Genomic DNA, 13,214 nt, shown 5'->3' on the forward strand with positions numbered 1-13,214 from the left:
ACATACTTCTCTGCCACACCAGACTTACGCATGCAGTACCACAGTTCCTCTCTTGGTACTCTGTCATAGGCTTTCTCTAGATCCACAAAGGCACAATGTAGCTCGTTCTGACCTTCTCTGTACTTTTCCACGAGCATCCTCAAGGCAAATAATGCATCTGTGGTACTCTTTCTAGGCATGAAACCATAATGTTGCTCGCAGATACGTACTTCTGTCCTGAGTATACCCTCCACTACTCTTTCCCATAACTTAATTGTGTGGCTCTTTATTCCTCTATTATTCCCACAGCTCTGAACATCCCCTTTGTCCTTAAAAATGGGAACTAGAACACTTTTCCTCCATTCTTCAGACATCTTTTGGTCCGCTAGTATTCTGTTGAATAAGTTGGTCAAAAACTCCACAGCCATCACTCCAAATTGCTTCCATACCTCTACCGTTATGTCATCAGGACCAACTGCCTTTCCATTTTTCATCCTTTGTAGTGCCTTTCTGACTTCCCCCTTAGTAATCATTGCCACTTCCTGGTCCTTCACACTTGCCTCTTCAACTCACCCTTCTCTCTCATTTTCTTCATTCATTAACTTCTCAAAGTACTCTTTCCATCTACTTAGCACACTACTTGCACCAGTCAACATATTTCCATCGCTATCCTTAATCACCTTTACTTGCTGCACATCCTTCCCATCTCTATCCCTCTGTCTGGCCAACCTGTGGAGATCCTTTTCTCCTTCTTTCGTGTCCAACCTGGTGTACATGTCTTCATATGCCGCTTGTTTACCCTTTGCCACCTCTACCTTTGTCCTACGTCGCATCTCGATATACTCCTTTTGCCTCTCCTCAGTCCTCTCAGTATCCCACTTCTTCTTCACTTATCTCTTTCCTTGTATGACTCCCTGTATTTTGGGGTTCCACCACCAAGTCTCCTTCTCCCCTTTCCTACCAAAAGACACACCAAGTACTCTCCTGCCTGTCTCTCTGATTACCTTGGCTGTCGTAGTCCAGTCTTCCGGGAGCTTCTGCTGTCCATCGAGAGCAGAGAGAGGTGTCTTACCTCTTTCCAAAAGGCCGCACAACATTCTTCCTTTCTCAGCTTCCACCACATGGTTCTCTGCTCTACCTTTGTCTTCTTAATCTTCCTACCTGCCACCAGAGTCATCCTACACACTACCATCCTATGCTGTCGAGCTACACTCTCCCCTACCACTACTTTACAGTCAGCAATCTCCTTCAGATTACATCGTCTGCACAAAATATAATCCACCTGAGTGCTTCTAACTCCGCTCTTGTAGGTCACTATATGTTCCTCCCTCTTCTGGAAATAAGTGTTCACTACAGCCATCTCCATCCTTTTTGCAAAGTCCACCAGCAACTGTCCCTCAAAGTTCCTTTCTTGGATCCCGTACTTACCCATCACTTCTTCATCGCCCCTGTTTCCTTTACCAATATGCCCGTTACAATCTGCACCAATCACAACGCTCTCGCTGTCTGGGATGCTCAGAACTACTTCATCTAGTTCCTTCCAGAATTTCTCTTTCAACTCTCGGTCACATCCTACCTGTGGGGCATAGCCGCTAACCAGATTATACATAACACCCTCAATTTCAAATTTTAGTCTCATCACTTGATCTGATACTCTTTTCACCTCCAAGACATTCTTAGCCAGCTCTTCCTTTAAAATAACCCCTACTCCATTTCTCTTCCCATCTACTCCGTAGTAGAATAATTTAAACCCTGCTCCTAAACTTCTAGCCTTACTACCTTTCCACCTGCTCTCTTGGATGCACAGAATATCAACCTTTCTCCTAACCATCATGTCAACCAACTCCTGAGCTTTTCCTGTCATAGTTCCAACATTCAAAGTCCCTACACTCAGTTGTAGGCTCTGTGCATTCCTCTTTTTCTTCTGACGATGGATCCGGTTTCCTCCTCTTCTTTGTCTTCGACCCACAGTAGCTGAATTTCCACCGACGCCCTGAAGGTTAGCAGTGCCGGGGGCGGGCGTTGTTAACCCGGGCCACAACCGATCCGGTATGGGATTCTTTAGATAAACGCTCATATTTGTTTGGCACACTTTTTACGCTTTTTACGCTATTTGAATTATGGAGCAGGGGGAATTATCTTTAAAAAATTGATTCACTGCCAGCCTTCGCAGTTTACATGAACATTTGACTACTATAGCCATCATTGGCAGTGAATGTATATTTTCTCTATAGCATTAAATCAGGCGGCACGGTGTATCAATTGGGAAAGCATTGGCCTCACAGTTCTGAGGTCCTGGGTTCAATCCCAGACCTGCCTGTGTGGAGTTTGCATGTTCTCCCCGTGCCTGCGTGAGTTTCCTCCGGGCTCTCCGGTTTTCTCCCACATCCCAAAAAACATGCAACATTAATTGGACACTCTAAATTGCCCCAAGGTGTGATTGTGAATGTGGCTGTTTCTCTCTATGTGCCCTGCGATTGGCTGGCAACCAGTTCAGGGTGTACACTGCCTCCTGCCGGTTGACAGCTGTGATAGGCTCCAGCACTCCCCGCGACCCTCGTGAGGATAGGCGGCGAAGAAAATGGATAGATAAATGCATTAAATCAAATTTGCACCCATCCATCCATTTTCTTTACCACCTATCCTCATTAGGGTGGTAGATGAGCTGGATCTTATCGCAGCTGACAATGGGAGCATGAGGTGCAAGGTACACCCAAGTTTGGGCACCACGAGTCATGGGGGAAGTTGTGCCGCCCATCTGTGAACATATTGTATCACCTTTATGTAGTTTATGGATTTTCCTGTGAAGGTTTCAAAGTGCACGAGGAAATGTGTGTGTCCGTGGCAAGACATGGAGACAGCTCCTTTACCACCGAGTTTGGCTACTGTAACAAGCCAAACACTGCTTCTTTGTTGGCTGGACAGAAACGCTCTCCCTGTGTGATCGCGGCAGGACGCAGGCCTTGTAGCAAACATACGCTCGCTTTGCACCGCGGCCAAGGGGAGTCGCCGTCTTATGAATGTTTAATGAGCGAGGAGAGGGGCCAGTCATTTTCCCACACACACAAACCTAATGAGGGCTGTCTCACATGTAAAACCCATAACCAACGCCAGGAATGGTGGGAATTAGGGGAAGATGTGTCGGAATGCTCGTGTATGTGCAAATTAAGCACTTTCGCCAAGACTTTGGGATGCTTGTCGTGTATCTGCATGCATAAATATGGAGGTGCACACGTAAGAAATCTCTCAATCCATTTAATTATACGTCTTGTTCAACTTGCCTTATGGCTAAATGAACTGTGATGTGGCACAAACAATTCATATACAAGCCAACATGTCGGGAAAACTACAGGATGCGCTCATCTGCTTTGAGGCAAATTTTACTTTAGGCCAATAGAAAATACTGTATACTGTGCAACAGTCACACTCACAATGCTGTTTAAATGGAACCCGAACCCAATACAGTATTCTATACCACAGCTACAAAAGGTTTTTTTTTTTTTTTTTTTTTGTGGTCCCGTGGACTAATGGATTAGCCACTGTCCTCCTAAACCGGGATTGCGGGTTTGAGTCTAATCTGAGGGATTTGCAGTTGGGTGTACTTTGAACTTCAACTGACCAAACAGGGCGCAGTACTTTCTTTTGCCCCCCCCCCAAAAAAAAAAAAAAAATCAATAGTGTCGGTTTGGTGGCCTCAGCATCACATCTCTGCTCTTTGCAGATGATTTGGTTCTGTCGGCTTCATCAAGTCATGATCTCCAGCTCTCACTGAAGCGATCTGAGACCATGCTCCTCAGTCAGAAAAGGGTGGCGTGCCCTCTACAGCTCGGGGATGAGATCCTTCCCCAAGTGGAGGAGTTCAACTATCTTAGGGTCTTGTTCATTAGTGAGGGAAGAATGGAGCGGCAGATGGACAGAGACAGACAGAACAAGATCACGGATACAAGTGGCCGAAATGAGTTTCCACTGCAGGGTGTCCGGGTTCTCTCTTAGAGATAGGGTGAGAAGCGCGGTCATCGAGGAGGGGCTCAGTGTCGAACCGCTGCTCCTCCGCATTGAGAGTCATTTGAGACAAATTTGGACACATAGTAGTCGCTATTTGGAACTTTTCAGAATCGATTAGTCGAATACACAAATAAACTGCTAAATATTTTTTCCACATAATTTTTATGAAGCTGTTATTGCTGTTCATTCAGTATTGTTTGATGATTAGAGAAAACCAAATAAGCAATTCTCAGAATCACTCAACAACGAGTACTTAATGTTATACATACTCATCAAGTTTTGTTTTTAAACTGAGAGCTACTTCACATCTACTACTTCGATCTTCACTTTTGAGGCTGTTCAGGGCCAACTTCACATCAATTGCACATTGATTATATTATAGCTGCAAACAAAGATTATTTTCATAACAGATTAAACTAAAATTGAGTGTATTGAATATGATTCCATATTTGATTGAATACCTTAAGGAGGTAGCATGAATAGTAAGTGCAGAAATGATATATGTGTACAATATGACGTACGAGACCAGAGGTAAACCCCCGACGGTTGTAAATTGTCTGGAGGTGTCTGAGTGATGAAAGATTTGCGGAGTGAACGCAGATGCGGGGACTCCACAGGCTGTGGGCCATATATGGCCCATGAAAGTATTCAAGGTGGCCTACCATGCAATTCTAAAACCAAATACGACTTCAAAGAGGTTGCTCGAAAAAAACATTTAAGCCAGACTACATAATAATAGACATTTGTTTGACTGTTGGATCGTATATTTCCATTACTCTTGCATGCCATTCCTGATTGTTTCTCAAGTGCTTCCTGTGTGTTTTGCCACAAGTTTGACACGCTGTCAAGTTTAAAGCTTCGTCTATCACAAATGCAATACAATATTGACTTCCGATAGCAATGGTCATGCATATTCAACCATCTGTTTTCTATAGTGCTTATTCTTTTTAGTGTCATGAGTGAGCTGGAGTCAGTTACTCGCGGAATTTTGTTACTTGCGGCAGGTCTCCATCTCTATTCCTTGTGAAAAACGTGACTTCATTTCATGCCAAACAAACCAAGCAACCAACAAACAGCAATCAAGTCACAGTTTCCGTCTCTCTCGCATTGCATTTGGTGGTGGTAATAAATGGCAACATTCTACTTTTGAACGCAGGAAATATCTTCAGCAGCTAATCAAGCCCATTCATTAACACGCCGCTGTCCACGTTCCAAGAATGAGCTCATCGCTGATGGCTACAGGGAGGCCGTGAAACACATGAAAAGTTACAATGGTCCAGTGCGTGATGATGTGCTGGGTCCTCTGGGAGAATGCGTGTGGAGGAGATTCAGAGGTAATCTACATTCTCACCTCTTAAAACAACCTTTAAAGACCCGGAGAGGACTGGAGTCAGAAAATCCCTTCCTTGCTTATCCTTCAAAGCAGAAAACCTGCAAAGCTCTTCAAGGCACATCCTCTCGGCGCAGAGCCGCAAGGGACATGATTCAGATACTTTATTAAGATCTTGAGTCATAAAGCCACTGGAAGACTTTGTGATCCACAGCCGTTTGGGCGCCATGTCCAATAGGCCGCAATGAAAAGGCTTGATGCACAGCGTACATCTGGGAGACAGCTTTGATGCCGAATCCTCTGAGTTGGAGGACAGTCCATGTCCTCCAGACATTTTCTCAGTACTGGACTAAACAGAAATCAATATTGGAATGCATTAGAATTTTAGTTGGCTCAAAGAACTATTGGCTGCAGCAACTAGCCATGAGCTTTTTAAATGTCATAAATCTAATATTTGGTGAATCCCATTGCAGGTGCAGAGGCAAAAGTGCAGCCAGCATTAGCAGACCATACAGGTAGATCCAAGAGATTGGAAAGCTAAAATCCAGCAGTGTGACCCGAAGTTCAAAAGAATTTATGTTTTTTTGCAACCTGCTTAGGTCATCTTTGACAAGTTCAAATCCCCCATATGGTTATATATTTTGTCCACCTATCCTCTTCAAGGTGAGCTAGATCCTATTCACACTTTAAAGACAATTTAGAGTGCTTGATGAAACTAGCATTGATGTTCTAGGAATGTTGGAGGAAGATACAATATCTGAAGAAAACCCATGCAAAATGGGGAGAATATTCAAACTCCACAAAGAAAGGTCAGAGCTGAGAGATTGGAACCCAGAACCTGAGCCACCTTTCCCAGATGAGTCCTTCTCTATGAACCACATTTTAGCTTGCATAACGTAACATAACCCCCCCCCACTTCAAAAAAAATCTTATACAGATATGACAATTTCCTCTTAAAATAGGTTCTGATCCAAGCAATATTACTACAATATAATTCCAGTACTATTTAATATTATCTGAATATCAGAAAAAACATTAGTTCTATATTTTAAATTTGGTGACATCCTATAAATTAAAGAGAATGGTAAAAACAATATTATTCAATTGCTTTTGTATGTCAATCAGAAATGGAAGTCTTAAATTCAGTTTGTTCATATTTTAAATCACTTTTTTTTCCCACTGAATTGATTTGAAATGCTATTTATCTGTTTCAGCCCACACAAAAACACCACCGTTTTGAAAAATTGTAAATAAAATACCACTGTATTGTATATTTAAAAAAAAAAGTGAGGGTCAAGTGCTAGTGCAGTTATGTGTTTTTCGGGATTGTACAGTTTGGTTTGTCTGCTGCGTCACTCATTGTGCAGCTTACAAATAAATATACTTACATATACTTTTACTTTAGTAATACTGTATCATGCAAGGCTTAAGGGCAACACAAACAGTACAAGTATGCAATTTAATGCCGTGTTATGTGCAAATTTAGCTCGTTAGTCCATTTCAGTGAATCTTGGCTGTACACTTTAACATTCCCTTGTAGTTTCCGGGCTTTCGCAGCTGTCCCATAAAGATGCCTTCCTCCTATCTCTGTGTAATTTGTGTGTGTGTGTGCATCTTGTTACTTTTACCACACGCTCTCTGACTTGTTGTCCGTCTTTGACCATTGTCGCTATGCTCCTTTAATAAGACATGCGTGGCTGAACATGAAGTCAACAGTTGAAGTACAGCGACAGCGTGTGTGATTGTTTCACTTCACTGAACACCTGCACGCTTCACAACACTCACCCCCCCACTTGTATTTCTTTTAAAACATGCTTTTTATATGCCCCTTTTATCAATAGACATCTTAAAACTCAGCCCGAGGTTAAAATGCTGAACAAAGCATTGCACTGTTTGCAATGTCAGCTTTAACTTGAGCCTTGAACAACTCAAAACATGCACATGCCTCTTTATGTTTTAAAAAACTATAAATTATTATCTGCGTATGCATGTGACTCAATGTTTCAACATGTTCGTGGATATTCTAAGATCTCTTCATCTTTGGCAGATATTTAAGTGATCATTTTTTATGTGGTTTTACAGTCCAGTAATGAATCTATACATTAAGTACTGTAGAGTTGCATACCACGTTCCAGGCAGCGCTGAGTTCTACTAGATGCAGATGCAGTCTAATTAAGAGCAACAAGAAAAGGTTGATATAGTCCCCAAGTAGGCTGCAGTAATATAATTTTCCCCACAGGGCAGAGAGGATAATGTATGGTTTGGTGTTTAAATATACACTCTTTAATTACCTTTTGTTGTCTGGGATACTGCTCTCTTTGTGTTTTAAAGTAGCAGTTATTTGAACGTTTACAACTGCTCTTGCAAACATACACATTTCAATTAGCCTGTCCATGGCATTTCAAATAATATGTTAGTGTCAAGGTATTGGTTGGTATGGTTTTCTACAACATTTTTTTTTTATTTACCTTGTTATAGTATATTTTGTTTTGTGTGTCAGTGTTACAAAGAATATTTCAATGTTATATTAAGTTTTCTTGATTTAGTTTCGAGTTAACGTTCAAATAGGTTTAAAGCACGTAGGCAGGGTAAACATATTTTATGAAGTGGATTTTATATGGGCGGCACGGTGGCGCAGCTAGAAAGTGTTGGCCTCACAGTTCTGAGGACCCTGCCTGTGAGGAGTTTGCATGTTCTCCCCCAATATTAATTGGACACTCTAAATTGCTCCTAGGTGTGATCGTGAGTGCAGCTGTTTGTCTCAATGTGCCCTGCGATTGGCTGGCAATCAGTTCAGGGTGTACCCTGCCTCCTGCCCATTGACAACTGGGATAGCCGCCAGCACTCCTGCGACCCTTATAAGCAGCTAAGAAAATGGATGGATAGATGGATGCATCGATTTTATATGGTCTCGCAGTACTACAGGTGGGCTTGGAACATATGGTCTAACCCTAACCCTGCGATAAATGGGGGTTCACACTAATAGGATTCTTCAATAAACATCACTATACAATAGATAGCATAAGTTCAACAAAGAAAGTAAATGAAAACTAAACTAACATGCACACTCAACACAGATGTTATGTGCAGTGTGTACTGTTGATCATGGATAAAAGTAACTTTTTGGTACCAGCTCACTTCTCCTCGCTGACCTCTGTCGCACTTGCTTTTACCTTTCCTGACCCCAATGGGGGCGTGGCCATCAGGTAAGAAACTCTGGTTGGTGTCGCTGTTCTTGTTAGCAATGGGGGCTTTAATGGTAGCAATGGGGGCCATTTAAAGCAGACTCTATAGAGCTGCTTGTGTCATAAAGCTTCCCTTCATGAGCGGACAGACCCCATGTCCGACTGTCATCGTGATGCCCGTTGCCCGGCTTGGCCAAACACAGCCTGCAGGAATGTGAGTGTTTAATCAGAGGGCAAATGCCATATTTTGAGCAGTTTGTTTTTACGTCCTAGCGGGGGGGTGATTGCCGTTATGTGTGTGTGCTCATGTCCAAATGAATTTGTGCAGAAGTTACATGTGTTTACTTTCTGGTTACGTGCAAATTAATGCCCGTGATGGGCCACTCAATACTTGAGTTCATGTTTACAAGAATGAATGTGCCAGTCGACTGTGTACATGCAGGGCACTGATAAGTGTATACACCTCGCTCTTTGAGGTTACATTCATTTGTGTATGTTGGACTTTTGGCCCAAAGCGGCCGGCCACCCATGACGCTTTTCGGGCCTCCGAATAACACAGCTTGAATCAACAGCAACACAAAACGCATTTGAACCCTGCGGAGTTCTTCTATATGGAGCCAGTCAAGAGTGCTTTCCCCAAATACAAACAGTGCCATATATGTGCCGATCAGCAAAAACTAGAAGCTATTGTGTACATCTTCGTGCATGCATAAATCTTATTTTGACAGGTCAATCCAGTGGATGATTAAAAAAAACCAACAACTTTACTTTGTGCATAGTTGAGCATCTTAAATTTAATATCCACAGTGGGGTGAACTACTTAATAGTTTTCTCTATATAATCCTATAAATAGAAACAAGACAATGATGTGTTGCTGTTACCAGAAATGCTATCATCCTTTAATTATGCGGAAATAAAGATGTGCTGTCTTTGAACCCGAATCACAAAAAAGTCACTGCTTATCTCCCCCCTCTCCAAATGTTTATATTTATAGTTTAAAGTTGTAAATAGATCACAAACTATGATCCCATAACAGATTAATACAATGTAAACTCCTTTTTACAACATCACTCTTAAAACCCAATGGCTTTCTGATGATTTGACTTGAAAAAAACAACAACAACAACAACAGAACAACACAGGCTCAATTTAATTCATCCCAGACTTACAAAGATTGTTGAGATGTATCACTTCTCTGATACTTACAGGTTTGAGAGGGCTTTGACAGTATACGTACAGTATATCAAAATATCTTCATCACAATGATGGACAGAGCCATGCATTTTCTTAGCCGCTTATCCTCACAAGGGTCATAGCAGTCCTGGAGCCTATCCCAGCTGTCAATGAGCAGGAGGCAGGGTACACCCTGAACTGGTTGCCAGCCAATCGCTGGGCACATCGAGACAAGCAGTCACACTCACAGTCACACCTTGGGCCAATTTCGAGTATCCAATTAATGTCTCATGTTTTGGGGATGTGGGAGGAAAACGGAGTGCCCGGAGGATGCCCACACAGGCATGACTCCACACAGGGAGACCTGGGATTCAGATGGGATTCAGAACTGTGAGGCCAAAGCTTTCCAGCTGCGCCACTGTGCTGCTAATATTAGATATAATTTTATTGATTTTCCTTTATTTTCTTTAGTTTTAAAATATTCTTCATTTTGAACTACATGAAAGTGCATCTAGTGTTGTTGGACATTTGAGGAAGATTTTCTTTATTTCAAAACACCCCAACACACACTGCCTGTCACAGTTGACATTTAGCAAAGATGGAGTACACACTGGCCTGGTTGTCAGTCCCTCACAGGATGCATACAGGATGAGTGAGTGCAATTTCAATGGATGCAAACTTATGCAAATTGCAAAAAAAAAAAAAAAAAAAAAAGCTGTATTTGTTATATGATGAATGCACATCAACAATCAACTCAATACAATCAATAAATTCCTCTGTAGTAGTCATGAACTGGATTCGTGTAAATGGTTTGACCTGAAACTTTTGACTAAGCACAAAAAACCTTGGCAATTCGTTTGACTGCCTGTGGAAAAAAAGAAAAAAAAAAGAAGCAGTGGTTAATGAGAGTACTGGGCCAGCTTCCCAGATAAAGTCTGACTGACCTGGAGCATGTCCAGTCAAGATGTTCATGTACAACTCCTCTTTGAGCCGTACACTCTACAGGCCTTATCAGATTCTAGGAAAACAGCAGGGATCTACAGTCCAGTTTTGACGATAATGAACTGTAAACATTCATACAAAATTGTGTTTATATTTACCTGATTTGAAATGCACTTTTTCTCCTAGAGCCCTAAAAGTAAAAGCTGTAGCTGTCATTGAAATGTGATTTTGTGTTCTAATTTCATAATGATAAGTCTAAGGTTTGTCTACTTGAGGCTACCTCACACCACGTCACATTGTGACTGGATCCAGTGGCAATGAACCACCACCAAAGAAAATGCAATGGACTGTGAACATTATATATCTAACATATGTTTTGATTTTAGGAAGCCAGCCAGCCAGCCAACCAAAGATACCTGTTAAAAGTCATTGCACTCAAATGGATTTTTCTTGGATGGGATAGTCAAATCAAAATATCTCCGTTATTAATCAAATCAAATCAAAGCATACATTTGCAAAATTGGATTATATGTTTAGTTTGGCAGTAAACTTCAAGCAGCAATAGTAGAAGACCGCTTAGTGAAGAATTGGCTGCTTGTTGAAAAGTGAGTTGAGTTTGCTGCCGTTATACAGTGCTCATATATCATATTTTTGCATGCACGTGAAAGCAAAAAATATCTAAATGTCTGAATACATCCCGAAAAATTCACATCAGGTCATCCATATCTTAAGACTGAAAAAAAAAAAAAAAAAAAAAAGACCGTGCAAACGTCTATTAATATTACTTCCAGTACTCATATCCAGGAAATCCAGGAAACGTTTTGCATCATTTTTTTTTCAAGCAAAATTTCTGGCACACGTCAGAAGATTCTCTGACTCAAAAGATCATGTGTCTGCCATCTTTTCTTTTTCGGACAGGAAAAAAAAATGTCTGCAGGTCATGATAGATGAAACTATGGTGAGGCGACAATAAGTGAAGAAACATGCAGACACGCCCACATGTGCACTTGAGCAGAGCTTCTGGAACATGAATGGATATACTGCGTAAGACAACTTCTATCATTTTCATCACGACAAGAAAATGACACGTGTGGTGTGGTGAAATATTATACAGGCTCATTGGTGTTGTCTTCACACACACGCACACACACACACACACACATACACACACACACAGACACGCACACGCACACACTTGGAAAAAATGGATTACAGATACAGAACAGTTGAAATACATTTCTTTGTAACTCAACCATGATGTCATCCTAATCCAAACTATTAACTTCTGGGCCTACATCTAACAAAACTCTGAAGCCATATCCTTTTTATGTTATAAAATTCAATTATTTAAATTCTGCATATGTTTATTGTCACGGTCACATTTTACAGTCCTGCGGCTGTAAAACAAAATAAATCTCCCAACGTCTTTACAGTCCATCAAAGCATATGAACTTGATATCAAAATCTCATATATCAAAATCTCATAATGATTCAAGGCGAGTTACATTGAACTTAATTCTCCCATGGGGGATTTAAAAAAAAAAAAAACAAAGGGAGGGAAAGGAGAACTATTGGGATGAGACTAAGATCGAACAAGTAGTCTGGTCCTGCAAAACATTTGATAGGACAATTTTGAAGCAATGGTTCACTTGTACATTCATGTTTTTATTAGTTATACACAATTCACTGTTCAATCGGATGCAGTTATAATGTGTGTGGTAGAAAATGTTGGTTTGAAGCCTAGAAAATAATCTATACAGTATTAAACTTGCAGAATGAATGTAGTTTTGTGATGTGATATGGGATAATAAAACTGCTGGTAAACCTCAAAAATTAAACTCCTTCCATGGATCCTGCTTCACATCAGTAGAGAAACCTTTAATAAGAGCAAAAATGGGCACAGATTTGCGCGGACGTGCATTTATGCAAGGAATCCGATGGTCTGGCCACGCCATTCACAGCCAAGGCAACTCAGTGGGATACCTGCAGCGGTTTTATGCGTTGATCCTTTATCATAAACACAAATGATGCTCCTTGAGGCTAAACAAGTATTGCATTGATTTGAATAAATGTGTTTATAAAGTTGTCCTTACCCAAGAAGAGCAGCCTTAAAAACACTTTTCATCCAAAGTCTTGTATACCCTCACTTAAACCCTCTAGTTAGTACATTTCAAACTTCAAGTCAAACTTCATGGAACAAATGTTGGATTATTGACAACGGGCACTAGCTCTCCACTGCCATCTTCTGGCTTTGGATATTCCATATTACACGGACTGTTCATCCCAAATGTTTTAGTAAAGTAGTAGTAGTATTATCTGTGATGGGTCATGCATTTGGGCCTTCAGGAGGGATTAACCCAAGATAATCCAACCCTTAATACCACCGCTGTCACTCTGCAATTAGAGAAACAAAACTGTGCCATAGATAGATGTTCAAAAGAAGTAAATCCAAAGATCTGACAAAGACAACATAACACAGTGTAAATATAATTACTTACCACACACACTGATGAATATGATTATTAATTAATGTGGCTAGATTGCAACAGATAATGCTGTGATTGACTCTCAGGGAAATTTGAAATGTGATTATATCGCTT

The sequence above is a fragment of the Syngnathoides biaculeatus genome, chromosome 22 (assembly GCF_019802595.1).
Source record: "Syngnathoides biaculeatus isolate LvHL_M chromosome 22, ASM1980259v1, whole genome shotgun sequence".
Taxonomy (NCBI): domain Eukaryota; kingdom Metazoa; phylum Chordata; class Actinopteri; order Syngnathiformes; family Syngnathidae; genus Syngnathoides; species Syngnathoides biaculeatus.